The sequence below is a fragment of the Triturus cristatus genome, chromosome 5_2, assembly GCF_964204655.1.
Source record: "Triturus cristatus chromosome 5_2, aTriCri1.1, whole genome shotgun sequence".
In the NCBI taxonomy this organism is placed as follows: domain Eukaryota; kingdom Metazoa; phylum Chordata; class Amphibia; order Caudata; family Salamandridae; genus Triturus; species Triturus cristatus.
Genome location: NC_140588.1, coordinates 537,007,413 through 537,027,682, shown reverse-complemented (window position 1 = coordinate 537,027,682; position 20,270 = coordinate 537,007,413). Strand labels below are relative to the sequence as shown.

Here is a 20,270-nt window from a genome sequence, read left to right as displayed (position 1 = left end):
CCCCCCTAATCTTTACGCTTCCTTTGTTACGCGGGTCCCCCTGCGTGTGTGGGACGCGGTCTGTGAGGCCCGGGGCCTTACCACCTTCCCTTCGCCGCTCACGCCCCTTGTGGGCAACCCGGACTTCTCCCCAGGGATGGAGTCGGGGGTTTTCTCCCACTGGGTGCAGGCGGGCTGCAGGGCACTCTTCCAGATCTATGGCCCGGAAGGAGTGGTTCCTTTTCAGCAACTCCGCCAGGAGTTCGGCCTGACGGAGCTGGACAGATTGCGCTACATGCAGGTTCGGCACTGGGCCCTCCAGCCCCAGGTGCGTGCCACCGCCGCCCGCCCAATTACACCGTATGAGAGGTGGTTGGCTACTCGGACCTCCGACGCTAAGCTAATCACCGATCTGTACAAATACCTACAACCCCCGCCGTTTCACTATTACAACCCCGGGAGGGAGCGCTGGCACAGGGAATTGGGTAGGACACTCAGCCACAAGGAATGGGACAAAATTGCGTATCGGGCGTGGCACTCTGCATATCACACGGGCCTTACGGAGACCTTTACTAAGGTGTCCACATACTGGTACTACACCCCGGAGAGACTGTATGAAATGCATAAACACACTGACAGGGGGTGCTGGCGGAGCTGCGGGCAGGAAGGTACCCTTTCACACATTCTTTGGGATTGCCCAGTGCTGACCGCCTACTGGAAGGAAGTTTTGGACGAGGTGGATAAGCACTTTGGGATAGAGCTGCCGCGACTCCCGGCGTATGTCCTGTTGGGCCTCCCCAATGACCTAATGTACCCACTGAAGTCCCGTAGGGGTAGGCAGATCGCAATTGCGCTGGGGTCTGCGGTTCAGAACATTCTAATCCACTGGCGCACAGCCACCGTCCCCTCCATCACCGGTTGGTTGCATAGGCTTTGGCATGTGCTGGGGATGGAGAAGCTGTCGCTTACGGCTGCGGGGGAGATAGACCAAATAGACCAATTTGAAGAGCTGTGGCAACCCTTTCTAGCGCTGCTGTCCACTGAATTCCGGTAGCTCACCTGCCCGAGGTATCTTAGGCTTCTCAGGCTGACGCCGCCGGTGACCCCGGCGGACTGGTTTACATGTGAGACGGGGACCTCCCGGGGAGGGGGGGAGGGGGTGCGGGGCTTCCTGGTGAGGATTACTCTGGTGCGGGACCATAGGACGGGGGGGGGGGGGTGGTTTTTTCGTTACTGGGAGGATGGGGGATGAGGGGGGGGGATTGTGTTCTGTTGAGTTGCTGATGGCTTTCATTGCTTAGATTTGGGGTGTCGGATACGCGGGTAGGGATTCCATAGCTTGCATTTCTAGCCTTCATTTACTGTGTTTTTCCCCCTGACTCACTGCGCTACCTATTGCCAACCCTCTGGAGTTGCACTCCTTTTCTTTGACTGTATTCCATGTATCCTGACCTCCTATCCCCCTCCCCCATGGTTTGTTTTTGTCTCAATAAAAAACGTTTTAAACTTAAAAATATATATTTTTGCGAACAGCGCTATAAAAGTCGTGCACCCACCATTATCGGAGCTGAGGGAGGAGGCAGCTGCAGCCAAAGACAGGGAGCGAACGGGGAGGAGGAGTCAGCTGCAGCCCAGGAGAGAGAGGGAGTAAGTGTGGCTGAGTGCAGTTCCTGAGGTTAAAGAAGCAAAAAGGAGAAAAGAGTGTGCTGAAACTAATAAATAACATAACGAGTAACAGGACATTTAACAAGGGCAGTCATTCTGGGAGGTTACAATGAGAGAAAAAGCAGTTCTTAAGAAGGACTACTAAGCCTATTAACCAATAAAAAGCCATAATTTATAAAGGATAGTAACAGGAGCCAATTAAAAAAGATGGAAGGAAAGTTGGCAGAGCTTAATGCGCTTAATGCCTGCATCCTGAATACACTATGTCTCAGAGAGACAGCACAAGCAACGGCTAGGTGAGGGCTAAAAATGGTGCAGGGGTGCAGTTTGGCTATCGGTGAGGCGAGAAGGTCAGTAGGCCCTATGCGACATGGGGACATATGAAATGAAGTATGACAACAGTGAGAACTAGAAGTCAGCTGGGATGGTTTTCAAATTATGTAACCACTATATGTTTCTCTTGTACCTTTATATTTTTATACTGAACTTGCACTATGTTGTGCCCGGGGTTGGGACAGATACTTGCACACTTCTAACTAAATTACTGAATGGACAGGTTAGCGAAAAAGAGGAAACTGAGACAAACATTTATGAGAAGTGGAGGGCCTCAGTTCCCCCATATAAACAGCACCACGGAATGAGTGGCAACCTGATAATCTGTTTCTGCATGAGGACAACCAGAGGATGAAACATTTCCCAAGTAAGCTTTTTTAGTCGCATCCATCCAAGGCGGCATGAATTAATATTGTTAAACGTAATGTTCATGTACAACACACTGACCCCCCAAAAAGGCAATTTCATACAAGCCCAAGTTGTCCTTGTGGCTTTGGTGTTTACTACACCGAACACGGATCGGACATTGTGGACACGATATCCTCCCTTATACAGCTGCATAAGGGGAAGAACTTAACTGTAGAGTTGGGTGGATTTCAATTGGGAGGCTCCTTACACTGGGGTGCACTGTAGTAGTAGTTTCAAAAGAAAAGTATGCGTGTGTGTTAGTGTCCTGAAAGGTGAGTTTGTGAGATAAATTAAGGCAAAAAAACAAGCTAAGAAGAATAAATTGTTTGCAGGAACACATCAGGTGCAGAAGAGAGTAATATGATGGGCATAAGCCAGTTGATAGGAGCGCCATTGAGCACGTGTCAGTTAAACTAAATAGCAGGTTGTGTGGAACTAAGATTTCGAGGAACTAGAGCAAGCTCACCATGTTTTAGTAAAATTGCAAGTATTGCGAGTGATAAACCGTGGCGCATGGAATATGTTGCTTTGGAGAGAAGATATGCATGGTGCGAAGATGCCCTCCATGGTGAACGTGGGCTTTACAAGTGATTTTGGAAGACGGAATGTATACGGTGATGAACTTGCCGAGCACAGGAATGCAGGTGAGAATCAACATCTGTGTAGTGCAAGTATTGAAAGTTATGGGATGTCAGGAAAATGGTTTGGAAAGCACAGATATTTACACTTTTGAACAGGATAGATGTTTTACAAGGTGTTTACGTAGGTTTATTTGGGTTGTGTTAAACAGATCACTTCATTTGGCTGCGCTTCGGTCAAGGGCGATATATATCTTATCTAGTGCCTGCACAAGTGAGCTGGGAAGAATTAATTGGTTTTACAGGAGTAAAGTAAATGAGCTATTTTAAATTGATTATTAAGGGTCGAATTAGCATTAGGCAGAATTTAAGAGATCGATTAGCAGCATTTGAATCTTTAATACATGTGTTTAAAGACCCCAGTGTGTGTAATTATTTACCTCGAGTAGTATTACCCCAAGACCAGTAGAGCCATGAACAAATATAGGCCACAAAAAAATACGTGTAAGGTATATTTGTCACTAAAAATGCTTCCTGTTCCAACTGCACTCTGCTGTAAGTCACAGAAAGAATACTTGCCACCATAGTGTACGCAGGTACCAGCTTCTTACTTTACTAGGTCTGTAACCTTGAAGACCCAGAATTAGTCTTCATGTACCTCGCAGTATGGGATTTTCTGAAAAGGAAGAGCTGTTCTGGTGTAAACGAAATGGGAGAAACTTCATGCAAATACGTCGGGCGCCCTACGTGCACCCCCGGTGATTTGGCTGACATCCGAGGGGATACAGGGCCGGTCCTAGGTCTTTTGGGGCTCCGAGCGACAAAGAAGAGATGAGGCCCCTGCAATTTGCATGTGACATCACGAGAGGTGAATTCACAGAAAGTGACATCACAGAACTTCTAATCTTGTTTGGTATCTCCAAGGGACCTTATATGTGCAAATCAGTCACATGGATAAAAAGATAAAAACCCAAATGAAACAGGTCCGTCTATTTTAAAGATGTATTAAGTGGATTGTCACATTGAACGGAAAAGCTAGGCACAGGTCTCACAAAGATGGACTTCCTTACTCAATGTTAATTGATTGTTTCCAGTTTAGTGCACAATAAAAGGTCCAGAGCACTGCAGAATCTTATTTGAATGGCATCACTATGGTAATAATTATGCAACCGGATATAGCGAAATAAAGTTGAGTTTGAATACATGTACCTTTTCATTTTTATTAGAAAGCTTTATAAATCACAGGTTAGAACTAAAAGGGCAGCAGAGTTCTGTAGAAACAAAGCAAGTAGTCCCAAGCACAATGCATCCATGTGAGCCCGCATCATATTAGGGTTAAAGTCACCCCTGTACTGAAAAGTCCTGTTTAAAATGTGAGTTTTTACAATTCCCAAACTTATACGTAATTTGATTTATTCCTTTCATTTAGATATTGTACTGCTCCATTTATGATAGAAAAACGATAACTCAAGTTCCAGAATGCAAGAAAATAACAGCAAAACTGATTACATGTGATTATAAGACGCAACTTGAGGCCTCCTCTGGTGGAAGTCTGTGCTGGTGAGAGTTACAGGTTTCACGTAAATCCATTGCACAGGGACTGGTTTTTTTTTTTGATGATGGCCTTATTCTGGAAGCATTAGTGAAGCCATTGTGAGGCTAAGGCAGTGGACAGCCTGGGTGTGAGTTTGTTCACTCAAGTGTGTGTGTTTGTTACACTGGTATAGTTATTTATTTTGGACACCTTGCCTATTGCTACAAGCACAATATACAACTCAAGCACAGCTCGTGGCACTATAAGGCTTTCCTTAGAACCCAATACTTAAAACAAAATATGCTATAATCTACAGTTACTAGTGTAACATTCAAGTAGATGTTGGGTGCCATTCAAAATGTCATGCATATGATGTAGATATGCCGTAAGTAAACATAGGGCACATACAGAAATGTTGCACATAGGCACAGGGTAGCCAAAAAATTTAATTAAAACACCCCCCACTTTGCACCAAAGCCTTTTTGGCACCAAGCAAGCCATTGCAACCCTCCCTAGAATAACTCTCTTGTCTCTTCCATCTAAGCATCTTTACATTCATACTTTCATCCTCCCATCCACCTACTGATATCCACCATTTCCCCTTTGCATTCTGTCATCTATTCATTCTTTCATCTATCATTCAGTCTTTCACCATTCTGTATGACTGTCCATCCCCATGTTCCCATCCACATCCAAACCTAGCCATCAATATTTTACACTCATCTATCCCTCCATCCACCCTTTCACTCATCCATCCACCCATCTTTTTGATCATCCATCAATCTCACTGCTCATCCATTCAGCCACACTTTCAATCCATCCTTTCCCTTATCCATTAAATTATCTATCCACTCATCCGTCCATACATTTACACTTTCACTCATCCATCCATCACTTCTTTCATCTCTCCACCCTCACTTTCACTCATCTTTTCATTCTTACACCCATCCTTTTACTCATCCATCCATGCTTTCACGCATTTATCTATCTTTTCGCTCATCCTTCCATTCATCCTTTCACTCCATCATTCCACCTTTTCACTCCATCCATCCTTGCAGCCACCATTTTACTTATCCATCCATCCGCTTATCTATTTTTTCACTCATCCACCCACCCTTTCACTCCATCCATCCATCCATCCATCCATCCATCCATCCATCCATCCATCCATCCATCCATCATCCCTTCCACACTTCCATCCACCCACTCTTCCACCCATCCAATCAGCAGGGGATTCGCGTGTCATGCATGATGGATAGTGTCAGAATGTGAGGTGATTGTGACATGGCGCTTTAGTTCCTTTCGTCACATTTTTATATAACACAAACTCGGCCCAAAGTCTTTGGAGCGCTTTACAAAAGTAACAATCTCATTACAAAAGGTTAGGGTTTTTTAGGCATGGGAAGGTGTAAAGATTTGTCCAGAATCTCAGGATTTTGTGCTAACTCCAGTACCTGTACCTGGTTCCCCACTTCCATGAAACTACTCCATGTGCTGCGAGGCCCAGGTGAGGGAGTTTTATCCCCTGGGCTTCACAGCACCGAGGCCAAGGAGAGGGGTGCTCCCTGCCCTGGGCCACACAGCACTGATTAACATCAGCAAGGCCCAGGGAAAGGGGCCCCATACCTGGACCCTGCAGCCTGATGCAGCGCTTCAAGGCCCAGGTGAGTAAGCTGTGCTAAACCCTCGACCTGCCATATCAGTCTTTTCTGGGTGCTTCCTCTTTCCCCAACCCACCTCTCCTCACCTGATAATGTCCAACTGGTCCTTGGAACAAAGGGGCCCTTGGCAACCAAAACAGAAAATGCAGGAAAGGCTTAAGTGAGGGGCTGTCCGGCTCCTAACACCCTGCTCCTGAGGTTGTGAGCCAACACATTTGTTGGCTTTACTGCTGCCTACTTCCCACCCACTGTTTTCCTTTCCTCACCCCTGCACCCATAGAAATGCCACCATGCCCTTGGATGAGGGAGGTCAAGACACCTCCCTTGAAAAATACATTTGTGATGTGATCAGAAGGTGGGCTGACTGATAGTGTGGCATTTTACACAGAAGCAGAGACCCATGTTTTAAACCTGAGAAAAAGGCCCTTGGCAGCTGCCCACATTGCCATGCTTAGAACTGGCCCTGCCCAGACTCTTCCCTTCTCTCACTGATTCAGCCGGTCACATGCGCTGCTCCTCTTCTCCCAAGCTACTTGCTCTTTGTTGCTGTTCTGCCCCCATTATCTTTGTCTGACACCTCTCTGCTGTACTTTTACTCAATCATTTCTCACACCCACCTCTTATCTTAGTTCTTTCCTTTGTCATATTCCCTTTATATGCACTGCACCTATATTCTCTGTGCTTCTTTCACCCTCTTCCTTTATCCTAGGGTAACAAGGTTGCCACAAGCCGATGTTCTACCCCTAAAGCCCGTATTTTTAACCCTTACCTGTATATACTTCAAACAACAGGTATAAATATAAAGTACTTTTAAATATGCTATAGAGATGCATTAACAGTACTTGACTAATAGTTAAAGTAAAGAAAGGCAGAAAAGCCATGTTACAGTTGAATACATACTATTATTTTAGAGACCAATTTAGTCTAACGTCTAAGTCTTTGCAGACTCCTATGTAGGAAGGTGGAATCTGACTATATGGTTGCCCCCACTTTTTCCTGGTGTTTTGCTGGTTTATGACATAGTTGGACTGGGATCCTGCTATTCAGGGCCCAGTCTATCTGCTTTTTCTGTAAAATGGTTTCCATGTACATTCGGTACATATATAATTGGATTCTGGAGTGCCTTATAAGCCCCTGGTATATAGTATACTATGTACCTAGGGCATAGGTACATCAGAGGCCTACCAGGGGCTGCAGCATGTATTATGCCACCCCTGGGAAGCACTCCAAAATGACACCACAGGTCTGCTACTGCAACCTGGTTAAGGGTGTGCTTGCACCCCTTACTGGGGTATAGGCTACCTAAATCACTACCTTATACAGACACATATAAACCTATAAGCCACTCTTATGGCAGGCCTTGACAATCCTGAAGGCAGAGTGCTTGGTTTTATGTGAGAGGGTGCCCAAGTATGAGCTGAGCCCCTCTGCAGCATTTGGAAATACTTCCTTATGGCTGTTCTGTGATACACACTGTTATGAGTGGAGCACACCTATATTTAACATTGTGTAACTAAACGCCAGACCTTGAGTTAGGCCGAAGGTGGCTCCGGGGATCGGAGCGGCTGGTGCTGGACGTGGAGAGCCGCGACGGTGTCTGCAGGGCTCGGGTGGTAGTTCCGCTTGGGTCGAGCCGCGACACAGTCAGCAGGGCTCCGGTGGTAGGTCCGCTTCGGTCGAGCCGCGACGAGGTCAGCTGGGCTCTGATGGTAAGTTCAACAAGGTCGGGCCGCCACAGCGTCAGCAGGGCCCCAAAGGTTCGTGAAGTCTTTAAGCACGGTGGAGCCGCGACGTAGTCAGCAGGGTTCAGAGCGTAGTTCCAGGATGAGTCTTTCTCCGTAGGGTCAGCCGCGATCCGATCAGCAGGGCTCTTGACTCCGGGATACAACTGCTGTCCTGTTGCAGGGTCGCCCCAGATATAGGTCTGGAGCCCTTTGATGTCCGGACCCTTGCGCCCGGGGGGGCGGAGAGGCCGGGTCGGGAGCGGCCAGACGCTCAGCAGGAGAGGCGCCAGGCCCAGGAGAACTGTGGGGCGATCGCACCTAGGTGTGGGAGGACGGTTGGGGGTCCCATCGATACTGCCCTCCGCCGGGAGTGGGGAAGTGTTCACGTGGTACCCCCTGGCCAGTTGTTGGTGCCTTGATGTCGGGGCTTGCTGGGGGCCGAGGCCGGGTTGAGCGGGGTCACGTAGGCTGGTGCGCAGAGTCACGTACAATCCAAAATGGAGGAGCCCCGAGGTGCAGGGGACCTCGTGCGGCTTGGCGAGGGGGAACAGGACCACGCCACGAGGCCGGCTCCAACAAGTATGATAACGCACCCTGTTTTATACCTCTAAATGTGATCTTTTATGATTATGAGGTTGTACCTACTGTGGTTAGGTTTGAGATCTTCTCTACTGTGTGTTATCCCCTAATGTGAGTTATGCTTAGGAGGTTAGGGTCTAATGTGTTTAGACTTGTGAGAGGATTGCAAAAGGTGTTTATGCTGGTGAGGTTGGCGCAGAATGTAATTCACGCATGATGTGATGCTATGCATAATTTAGTTTATGTTACAGGCCGATGCTAAGTACAGCGATTACTAGTAGTTACTGGTTGTGTTCTATGTTTATGATAAGTTCTACATTTACTAAGTTCACTTTGTGATGGTACTGACAGTGGTCCAGTTGGCCCTGTCAGGTGTAAATAATCCCTTGTAGATATGACCCAGTCCCAGGTGGCATCATGTATATTATGTGATTACTATTCTAATTTGTTATGAGAATACAAAGGCTATTTTTGATCTAACCTTGTGTGGAGTTCCTTTTGTGGTGTGCCTGGGATGTTGTTGCTGTGTGCGTGTGCAAATGATTTACACATGGCCTCCAGGATAAGCCTGACTGCTCGTGCCAAGCTACCATGGGGGTGAGTAGGGGTTATCTTTGGCGTGCAACTCCCTTGCCCTGACTAAAATGGTGGTTTCTGCCTGGCTTTGGCGCAAGCCTTAGCCAACCAGAAATCCCATTTCTAACAGTCTTATATCTCATGCAAGAGATATGAATTGCTACAATCGTAAGACAGACTGCGAAGTACAATATGTATGAGGTTAGCAGTAAGATAAAATAATACTGCAATAGCATGGTTTGTAGCTATGACATATATTAATCAAAATACATACATAAATAACATAAGCTAAAACGTGATACTCATCTGATGCTTCTAAATTGTTCTACCCCAGTGTACCTAACCTAAGTGCAGTACGAGGTTTGAAGCAGGTGCCATTTCTAAAGTATAGTTTTAGTTTAGCCAAGAGTTGCCAAAAGTTTCTCTAAGTTCTACTCAGCTCCATACCTTAGAATGAGAGAGGTTGGAATCTCTTTTCTGGACTCGATAGTCTAACCCCCCGCAAGGGAAGTCATACAGCATTGGAGCTATATTCTCTGCGAGGAGGATGGCAGCGTCAGGTCAGTGCATCAGGCTGGAACTCGATCTCCTTCTGAACTTGCCGTGGCGAACCGCGTAGTCTGGGTTGGATCAAATCCTCCGGGAACCGCAATTTGCCAGGGCAAGTGCTGGTATATTTATACCTTGAAGGTGTCTAGGAATGCCAGTATTGATGTACAAGTCGGGCAGAGGAACGTCATGTATGAACCCCTAAGGAATAGATGTTCATGCATACTTAATTCGTTGTTGGAGAAATCAATATTCAAGCTGAGGGAAATTCCTAAAGGCTTAAGGGTCTGGTTTTCCAATAATTCGTTGTGATGTGGATGGACGGATGTAGGTGGCCATGCCTGTATTTGGTTTGTACGGACAATGTCTAAATAAGGGCTGGATTTCTATGTCCAAAAAAGGGCAATGTGAATTGTACCCATATAAGGGCATAAATCGGGAAACCTATATACGGAATCTAAATCTGCACACAACACCCACTCCAGTTTCATATGAACAACGTTACTAAATCCTAAATGTTCTAAACATATCTTAAAACATAGTATCACATGGGTTTGCCAAAATAAGCTAAAAACATATCTAAAACACATGTCCTAAAAATACATGACAAAACTATTGCTATGTATAAAGTGTTGTACATATTAAAGGCAATGTTCCATTCTAAGTATAGGATCACATTGGAATGCTAAATAAATGAACCAATATATATACATATGATGAAATGGCTCGAAAATACAGAAGAAAAAAGGGGCAGAAACCATTCAGTATCAGGTGACATAAGTCAAATTGTTATTCATGACAATGTGGCATACTGTCCCTGGAAGTGTTATCAAAGAATTCTGTTCTGTATGAATAGTTCTACTATAAGCAGATCACTGTGCCAAAAAATGAAAAATACAATTTTGGGACAGGGAGAAAAAAAATTATAATCATAGAAAAAATTCCAAAGTCAGTATCACGTTTGAAAAAGAATGAAGGCCAAATTCAGAGTCTCTCTGGAACACTGTGTGCTTGAATCAAAAGTCAGTGTGTGGGGATGGCAACAAAATCTTTTATCCACAATAACCAAGGTCACAGTCCTGTATAGTTATGTTTGATTTTTATGCACATTGTTTCACATCCATTTCCAAATATTTAGTCCTCCAATTCAGATTCCTCCTCATCTTGGCTAATCTGGAAGTAGCGCAGTTCATATGTTTCTTTCTCAGATGCAACCACTCGAAGCCAGTCACGGAGATTGTTCTTCTTAAGGTATTTCTTAGTAAGATATTTTAGGTACCTTTTTCGAGAACTGTTTTTCTGAGACCACTGTGATCTTGTTCTTCAATCGTTCAATATGAACAATATTTCCAAGGTTTCCAGTTTTTCCATTAACCTTCACTCTCTCCTTCAGGAATTGCTCAAAGTTGCTTGAGTCGAATATTCCATCTTCAACTGGATGAGTAAGATCAAGGATGAACTTCCAGCTTACTTTCTTTGATTTTCTATCTTTCGGCGCCATCTTTCAGATTTACTAGAGGGCAAAAAAAGCATGTGGGGATGGAGAAAACATAAACTATTCTAATGCTGTAGACAACAAGTCGTCTACCGTTGTGGGTGAGAGTTGGAATACCTCGTGTAGAAGATCAACAGCACATAGATGCGAACTTTCGCCTTCTGCATGGGAATCATCAGCAATGTCCGGATTGGATGTTACCTGCGCGCCTGGTGTTTCCTCTCGTACCTCAGCAGTAGCATGTTGCGTCTGTGAGATCTCAATGAATGCCGCCATCAGGATTGGTAGCCGCTGGGGACAACACATAGCATGGGCTGTTATCGGGTCCAGCAGAGTATCGATATCCGTAGGCATGACTGATGGGAGTGTCAGACAAATGTCCAGCACACATTCTTCACCGCATAGCAGGCGGGCGTAGAACAGGTAAGATGCAATCTTACCAGATTGGTCTGAATGACAGAAACCAAGTGGCGTTTCATTCTCGTAGACAAGGTAAACCCAGAATTTGAACGATGCGCTCACGGCACTTCATCTCCAATAGAGTTCTTTCCATGGTGAACTGGGTGTCGCTCGTGATTTGGCTTGCCATATCCTAGCAGTAGGAGCAAAAATAGTATCCCTGCAACGAGTGCTAAAAGGAGCGGCAGTCCACCAAACACAGAGTGCATGAAGTTTGGAAAAATTCCGAGGACTGCTTGAAAAGGTGCTAACAGTCCTGCACACACGTTCTTAAATACATGTACAATACCGCTCGTATCAGACATGTTTAGGATACGACCTAACATTTCTGAGAAATGCACAGGGCAGTTTGTATACAAAAGGGTATGTATCTCGGCAGAAGTCATTGCAACTTGGAGATCATAGATTTCTTTGGCAGAGGTCAAAGGCACAGTTTTTTGTAAAAGAATGGCTTGCATTCTGCTTAGAGTATCAACTCGTATAGAAGAGATATTCAGTGAAGGTCATAAAGGCGACTCCCTGACTATGTCTATTTGGGGAAACAAGACCTGCATACAGCAAGTGACCCTGGATGTAACCGTTACTAGATATGGGATACCTGGCAGCATGCCACAGCAGCTGTGATCATTCAACATAATGTAACTCCCATTTGAAAGTTTACCATAGATTGAATTAATCACTGCAGCCGGTGAACCGTGCAGGTGGCAAGATAAGCTTGTAGTGGAACCGTCACAGGCCCCGTGTAAGTTAATACCCTGACAAAGGAGAGAACTGCATAGTGCGTGTTCACAGTTTTCACCGCTAAGAAACACTTCACGTCCCCCACTCCAACATCTGTGTGTGTAAGATAAATCCCAGGATGTCTTGATGTATTCCTTACCCAACCCTTCATATTTGCCTGCTGGTATATTTTTTAGGCAATATCGAAAATGGAAAGTCGCAACAGGCAGAGTAATCTTACCATGTATGATCCACTCAGTAGTTGGTTTTTCTGCCACTGTGAATGGTAATTTCTCCAGTTTTTCAATGCTCAGCACCGTATAGTCTGCTCCCCTTTGTGCCAGTTTGATCTGTCTATCAGTGAGATTAAATTCTGCAAACAGTGACGTAGTATTGAATAAACACCAAGGCACATAGCCAAAACGCAGGTTTTGAAGCGTCCAGCCTAATAACATGATAGAACGTAGCTGTGACTGACCGTGTTGCAACATGACCAAGTCTTGTTCCATGATGTCTATGACAGAGTATACAATGCTGTCCAAAGAATATATCCTGGACGACAGAGTTGTTTACCCATTGTCTACTGCAAAGAGAGATTTCTCTAAATTAATACGATCAATTTCTCGTATTTGTTTGCAGTCTCTGCTTGGGTGACCTTCCATGCTTCATTATAAGCAGCATAGATACTGGCATATATGAAACGTTTTTGACGCGGTTTTCGAGGTCCTAGCAAGAATTCCCTAAGGTCTGCGCCTTCTTGAAGTAAAGTTAAGTGTTGTTTTACATCCTCTAGTGTAGCGTTCTGTAGCCAAAAAAGGCAAAGTTTCCCTACACTGTAAGTTGTTACTACCCCCGGATGCTGTCTTTGGACATAACGTGGGTCTGGCCTATGAAAGGTAAAACCTTGTGTTTTGTTCAGGAATCTATCTTGACAGTTGTTTGTGTCTAAGGGCCAGAGCAACCATTTTTTCCATTCAGGATCTGATCTGTTATTATTCAAAATAGTATGTACGTCGACCTCCCCCTGTGTAGTGCTTTCACTTGTAGGTGCAGGTATATATGGAGTGTTCATATCTTTTATCTTTTCTCTTGGCTATTCCAAGGCATGATGTTTGTTGGGCAGTGTTGTTCAAAAACATAATTTGCTCAGGGATGATACAGGCTCTAAACAAAGCTTCTATTCCCTGTACTTGCCAATCTTTAGTACCCCAGACAGTTTTCGTCTTTCCAAAAGTCGTAACCTTGTCTAGACAGTTGGGCAATAAAGGCTGTAGAATAATTCTGTTTGGTATTCGTCAACATATTTTTCATTCCTGTCTTGTTGACATTTTTAAAGTAAAGTGTCTCTGCAAAATATGGAAATTTCATTGCAAATCTTTTCGAGCTACCCTTTGGTGGGGTAGGACAATGTTCCCATTGGTTATACATAAATAAATTTCTAGGTGTTGCAGATGTATGCAAGAAATGATGACCATAGTGGTTATAACAATACAGTTGTTCATAGTCTGATGAACCTTGTAAATATTCATTATTAGTGAATGCAGTTGACATCTCTAGATCAGACATCATATTATTAACAGTCTCGAAGTCCCAATCATCAGAAAAGGTACTGGAGGTAATAAAGTCACTTAATGAAATTTTAAATAAATGTGGAATCTTCAAAAGCTCCGACGGGCCAAAAATGTCATATTCGGTTTTGTCCCAAACTATACCATCAGGTATAGGAATCACTATGATTTTCACTGCTGACAAGTCTCTTGCTTCCTGATGGGATGATTTGTGTGGCTGGAGAAGTAAGTTCACTCTTTTACTTGCTTTGTCCATTTGAATATATCTTTCATTAATCAGCATACCCAGAGTTATTACCAGAGCTAACCAAAGTAGAAAGAAGAATATTCCCACAACAATCCATACTTCAATCCATGGTGAAACCAGATAAGTTTTTTCCAGTAGATGATTTGCTTGTTCTTTGAAAGTTCTTTGTACTGGCGTCGTTTCAGGCTCGCTGGGATCCTCAGAAAACGTATCAAAGTTCATGAAATAGCCAGAAGCTATTGGTTGGAATTGCATCCGTATTTGATGAAATTGCTGGAACCAGTTGATCACTTGTTACTTCGTTGTAAACAGGTGTATCTGGACGAACTATTATTTGGGTCTCAAGAGGTACAAGGTCCATAGCATTGTTGCTTAGTCCTCTATTTCTTACTGTTGAATCTTCAAAGGTGATGAGTCTCTCAGTTTGAACCTCTTGGATTGAAGCTAGAGGAGTGCGTCTGCTACATTGGCAGAGTCCACTTGGCCTACTGTTCAGTATCGGCCACATAGTGTGGTTTGATCATGTCGATGGACACAAATCTTTTCTCCTTTTTACCAGCAAGGGGCGGCAAAAGTACTGTTCTTGATCCGTGGCTTGCTAGAACAGGTACTGGTTGTCTGTATGAAGGCCCAAATTCCTTCTTATCTGCGATCTGTTCTCTGACTAGATTCCCAAGCTTTGGGTTCCAGACAGGCCTTGCTGGGACGGCCGGATTTTTCTCAGTGGTGGTTGGCTTCAGGGCCACGTTGCTTTTTTGCGTTCTTAGTTCATTTAAGTCCTTTAAAACAGCCAAACGATCTTTGACATCAAATTGTTTGTTTTCCACCACTGTGCCTTTCATATCTAAGTCCGGAACCAACATTCTAGTCCCAAACAGGACCTCATATGGAGTGACACCTCCTCGAGAACTTCTTGGCAAGTTGTTTATTGCGCGCTGGACCCCATATAAATGTTTGACCCACCCATCACCCGAACCTAATACCATAGCTGTTATAGACTGCTTTACGTCCCGTTTTTTTCTTTTCACAACAGAATTTCTCGCAGGATGGAATGGAGAAGAATACCACAATGCTACACCCAGACAGGCCATGGCTTCTTTGTAAGCCCTAGAGCAAAAGGCAGGACCCTGGTCAGAATGTAGTGTGCCTATTGCGTATGTGCCGATAAAGACTTGCAAATCTTTTATAACAGTTCAAGCGGGAATGCTTGTGTTTTTAAATATGGATCAAAAACGTATTCAACATCAGTGGCAGTAAGAGAATTAACTTATTGTATACATCTCGGATGTAAAGCTTTTGCATTTGGAATGCTAGCCTTTGTAACTGCTTCTTGGGCTGGTATAGGAGTCACAACCATCATGTGTTTCCCCTGTGCTAGGGCTCTTTCTTTTGCTACAGCGGTTTGAACTGCTGTCAGAATTTTTTCTGTAGAAGTGAATTTCATTTCTGCTTGTGTATACAAGTGGGATTTGTATGCAATTGGTACTTTTTCACCTTCATTAAAAGTTAAGTAGGTGAATCCGCATTGACCCGGAATTATTTGGATCACTAAGTTGCGTACGTTTACGCGTGTTTGCAAGTATTTCGTTGCTAACATGTCTGTTTGGAGTGAATGCAAAATTTCTGTGTGTTTTTGTGTCCAATGTGTGATTTTAAAATCAGGTTTGATTAATTCGTAGAGAGGTTTAACCCTTTCGGCGTAATTTAAAATGTAAGTTCTTCCAAAATTCAGGAGACCTAGAATCAACTGTAAATTTTAAGCATTTTTGGCGGTTGGAGCAGCGCACACTTTTCTAAAAAGTTGGCTGCCAGGCTTTTGCCTTCACTTGATAGTTCATATCCTAGGAAAAGGACGTTGAGGTGGGCAATTCTTGACTTTTTAAAGTTGAATTTGTAACCCTCTGTGGCGAAGCCCAATATTATGGTGCTCACCCTGTTCAAGTGCCTATCCAGGTCATCGTCTGTCAGATATTTATATCATCGACATATGACAATGCCTCGTCATCATAGGTTTGTAGTAACTTTGTTACCCTTGCTGAGAATAACACTGGGCTGTTTTTGAATCACTGGGGCAGTCGACAAAATTGACGCTGGGTCCCCATTATTGAGAAAGCGGTCAATTATCTGCTTTCTGGTGCAATATTTTGACAAAAGAAACCATTTGAAATGTCTAATGTGGTTTTATATTTTTTACGCACACTGTTATTCATTAATGCTGTACCATGTGCATTTTGCACTGCAAATGTTTTGCAACAAGAATTTAAGTGTCTGTAATCCAAAACTAGACAATATGTATTGTCTGGTTTGGAGACAGGACACAAAGGATTGTTCATTGACGAGATGCATGTTTCAATCACCCCCTGATATTCAAGTTGATCTAAAATCTCCCTGACCTGTTTTTTTGCTTCTTGCTTAACTGGGTACTGCCTTTGTGCAGTCGGTTGATTTTTTAACTGAATTTTATGGTGAGGTGAGTCCTCTTCCCATCCTACAGGATTTTTATACAGTGGTTGGAGAAGGCAGGCATAATGATCTCATTGCCTGTGGGCACTCCCTGACAAACTCTGGTGGCCTGTCCTGTTCTGCTAGAAGTATATCATAACCCTTTGAAAGATGCTCCCATAAGAGTGCTTTCACTTTTCTTGGTATGTCTCCCTCCATCCGGAGTGTTATTTCATATAACCTATGTGGAGAACTAACCCTGGTGTCTTCAGTCTCAACTTGTATGTCTTCATACAAGTCCACTGTCTCCAGAAGTCCCTTTATGTTCTGGCAAGCGATTGTAACTTCTGCTGCACTGTCCAGCATGGTCTGGGCCCATTCTCCATTCTTGAGTTGGGTTCTCAGTATTCTCGGTATGTCTGATCTTCAGACCTGCTACCTTTTTCTTGGAGAATGGAGGTTTTGCTTTATTTTTCTGAACGTTTTGGGCCCTTTGGACTTCACGCGTTCTTCCTTGTTTTCTGACCATCCTCTTCTTTCGGATGTCTGTGACGATATCTGAAAGGTACGAGAGGGACGTGTATCATTAACTTGATATCTGTCAGGTTTTCTCAAATTATTCCTATTCCGGAGGTTGTACCTCCTTTCAGAGGTCTCCTTCTGTGGAGGAGACCTTCCTCGGGAATGAGAACGCTTCTCTTTGGAAATCTGTTTGCTATTTTCCCACTTATTTTTAGAAGAGGTAGGAGAGCTTTTAGGAAAGACCTTATCAGGACTTTCAGACAGTTGTAGTATAACTGTATATTTCTATTAACTTTTGTATGTTATTAAGTAATTCCTTGTCCGACATTGATTCAATGTCAGACTCAGGTGTATAGACGGCTAAATTCGGCCATGTTGCTCCTGGTCTACCTAGTGGACTGAGCCTGGTAATGTGATTATAATGTTTTAGGGCGCCTTCAAACCAGAGCTCATGCTCCTGGTATGTGAGTGGAATTTCAATATCTTCGAAAGGAATATATACCTCAGGTGGTTCATCTTCTTTGTAGAAGTGAAACACATGTGTTACTGGATTTGATTCTGGGAATACTATCCATGAATAGAATACCTCTGTCTGGTGAGATTCATGTGCCTCTATCACGAAAACTGCTCTACCACCTCTTGGTGTCAGACCATGTTTTATAAGTTTTAGAGTAATGGCTCTCCTTAGATTTGGTGGGATGTGTATAACACCCACCTCGTCTTCACTAAGACCTGTAAGGTCAGCCGCAGCTTGGCCGTTTTTGACAATAGGATTGTCATCCGACATTGTTTAATGAAAGTTGCAGAGCAAGTTTCAAGGAAACAAAGATAAGGTGCACAATATTTTTGAACACTGTATCCTTCAACGTAGAACAAAACCAAACAGCTAATACATAGGACTTTCGTCCTACTCAGCTATGGCGTATATTATCCCTACCCACTCCAGACGTCTTATGGAGTTTTATGAGTAGAGGGTCTCTGAGAAAAGCATGATTGAGTTACTTCAGTATCTAGCGTTAAATTAGTGCCTTACCAAACCGTTGGGTGCCATGTGGTGTAGTTCCTATATCCCTGATAGACTCTGTGCATTGGAATAACATACACTATAGATTTGACATAGGACTGGGGTCAGAATGTCTCTAGCGAGTATATTAAACTTAATTACTTGTGTGTGCCAGCTAACTCACAGGTCACTAGAAACTTCTTGAATATACAACAAGGGATTAGTCTCTGACAACCGCATAAACATGACAACTTTGTTTCCTTTTAGAATTGGAACAGTCTCAGAATTGTGGAAACAATAGATAACAGTTTCAATAAAAGGGTTTATTGAACAGTCTATTTCTCATGCAAGAGATATGAATTGCTACAATTGTAAGATAGACTACGAAGTACAATATGTACGAGGTTAGCAGTAAGCTAAAATAATACTGCAACAGCATTGTTTGTAGCAATGACATATATTAATCAAAATACATACATAAATAACATAAGCTAAATTGTGATACTCATCTGATGCTTCTGAATTGTTCTACCCCAGTGTACCTGATCTGGCCTCCTCACATATCAAGCGAACCTACTCATGCTCGGCCTTGATGAGGCTTCAACCAACCCACTCTTCTCATTGCACCAAACATGACTTCCTACAGATAACGATGGCTGCCAATTTGATTTGCCCCCACTGTAATACCATGATCTGTATTAACAACTCAAAGACGTTCTCTAATTTGCAATGTGATGTCAATGAAGTGACCATCCTTATGGCCCTCATTAATGCGCGCTCTCTGGGCAAACACAGCCAAGAAATAGCGGACCTCATTACTGACAACAACTTAGATGCCCTGTATATTACGGAAACTTGGACTGATAATTCTTCGGCCCCCGATTTTGTAGTGGCTGTCCCTCCCGGCTACAAAGCCTATCGACAGGATAGGGTCGGCAAAAAGGGAGGGGGTTTAGCCATAATAATAAGAGATCGGTTTGAGGTCCGAACAGCACTCATCCCTGCCACCTCATGCGAAGCCATGCACTTTAATATAAAGTTTACAGCCCGTTTTAACTTTAAGGGAGTGCTCTTATATCGTCCCCCCGGGACTAAAGCAGGCTTCCTTACCAACCTCAGCGCAATTACTGAATCAATAGCCACCGAAGAGTCCACCACAATGATGGGTGATGTGAATTTTCACCTAGAACAAGCGAATGACAGGGATACCGCCGCCCTTATATCAGACCTAGAAATAATGGGCCTTAGACAATTGGTCACCGCTTCCCCCCACAAGGCTGGACATACGCTGGATGGTATTTTTTCCAACGTAGAGGGCCTGCATATACTAAATATTCTGCCTATGTCTTGGACGGATCACTTTGCCATATTCAGCGGCCTGACAATCAAGGAATCACTGAGGAAGAAGGTTACACCTACTAAGCCACGCCCCTTTAAAGTATGGACGGGTATAGACCAAAATGAATTTAAAACACTACTGGACAAAACTTGCCCAATCCTATCCGCTGATCCCACTATTGCCACCTGCCAATTCCACAATTGGCTTGGTGATGCCACAAATCTCTTGGCACCCACCAAGCGCCATTCTAGGAATAGAAGTACACCGACCGCTCCGTGGTATACTGAAGAACTAAGAGCTCAAAAACAACAAAGTAGGAACAGGGAAAGACTATGGCGCAGAAGCTATGACGCCAGAAGCAAGATCATATGCAAAGAATCACTGGCCACTTATAAATCTATGATTGTCGCAGCCAAAAAAATATTTTTTTCAGAGCAAATTGAAAACGCTAAAAACTCCAGCAGACAACTATACAACATAACTAAAATCCTCACTGGCAATGCCCCAGATTTAAATCCTCCTCCGTCACAATTACTCTGTGACGCGCTGTCTGAATTCTTTTTCTCCAAGGTTAACGACATATATCAAGCCTTTACCTCCAAAATCAACATCAGTAAAGCCTCCTTCGCTCCTACCTTCCCAAGTAATACCTTGTCCAGTTTTAGGGCTCTCTCTACTGACCAAAAAACAATCATCATTAAATCTATTAAATCGGGTTCGGCTTTGGACCCCTGCCCCTCCTCAGTTTTGTCTATGGTTATGGACACTATTGTTCCGGTCATCACACATGTCTGTAATACAATATTGACCTCCGGGAGCTACCCTGATTGCCTTAAAAATACGCTGGTTAAACCCCTGCTAAAGAAACCTAGTTTAGACAAGGAGGAGC

The 20,270-nt window shown here is 43.9% G+C and overlaps 1 pseudogene; it reads right to left on the bottom strand.

The window, feature by feature from the left end:
• Positions 1 to 10,705: 10,705 nt before the first annotated feature.
• Positions 10,706 to 11,109, bottom strand: LOC146823264 (ribosomal protein eL22-like pseudogene; annotated as a pseudogene).
• Positions 11,110 to 20,270: the final 9,161 nt, after the last annotated feature.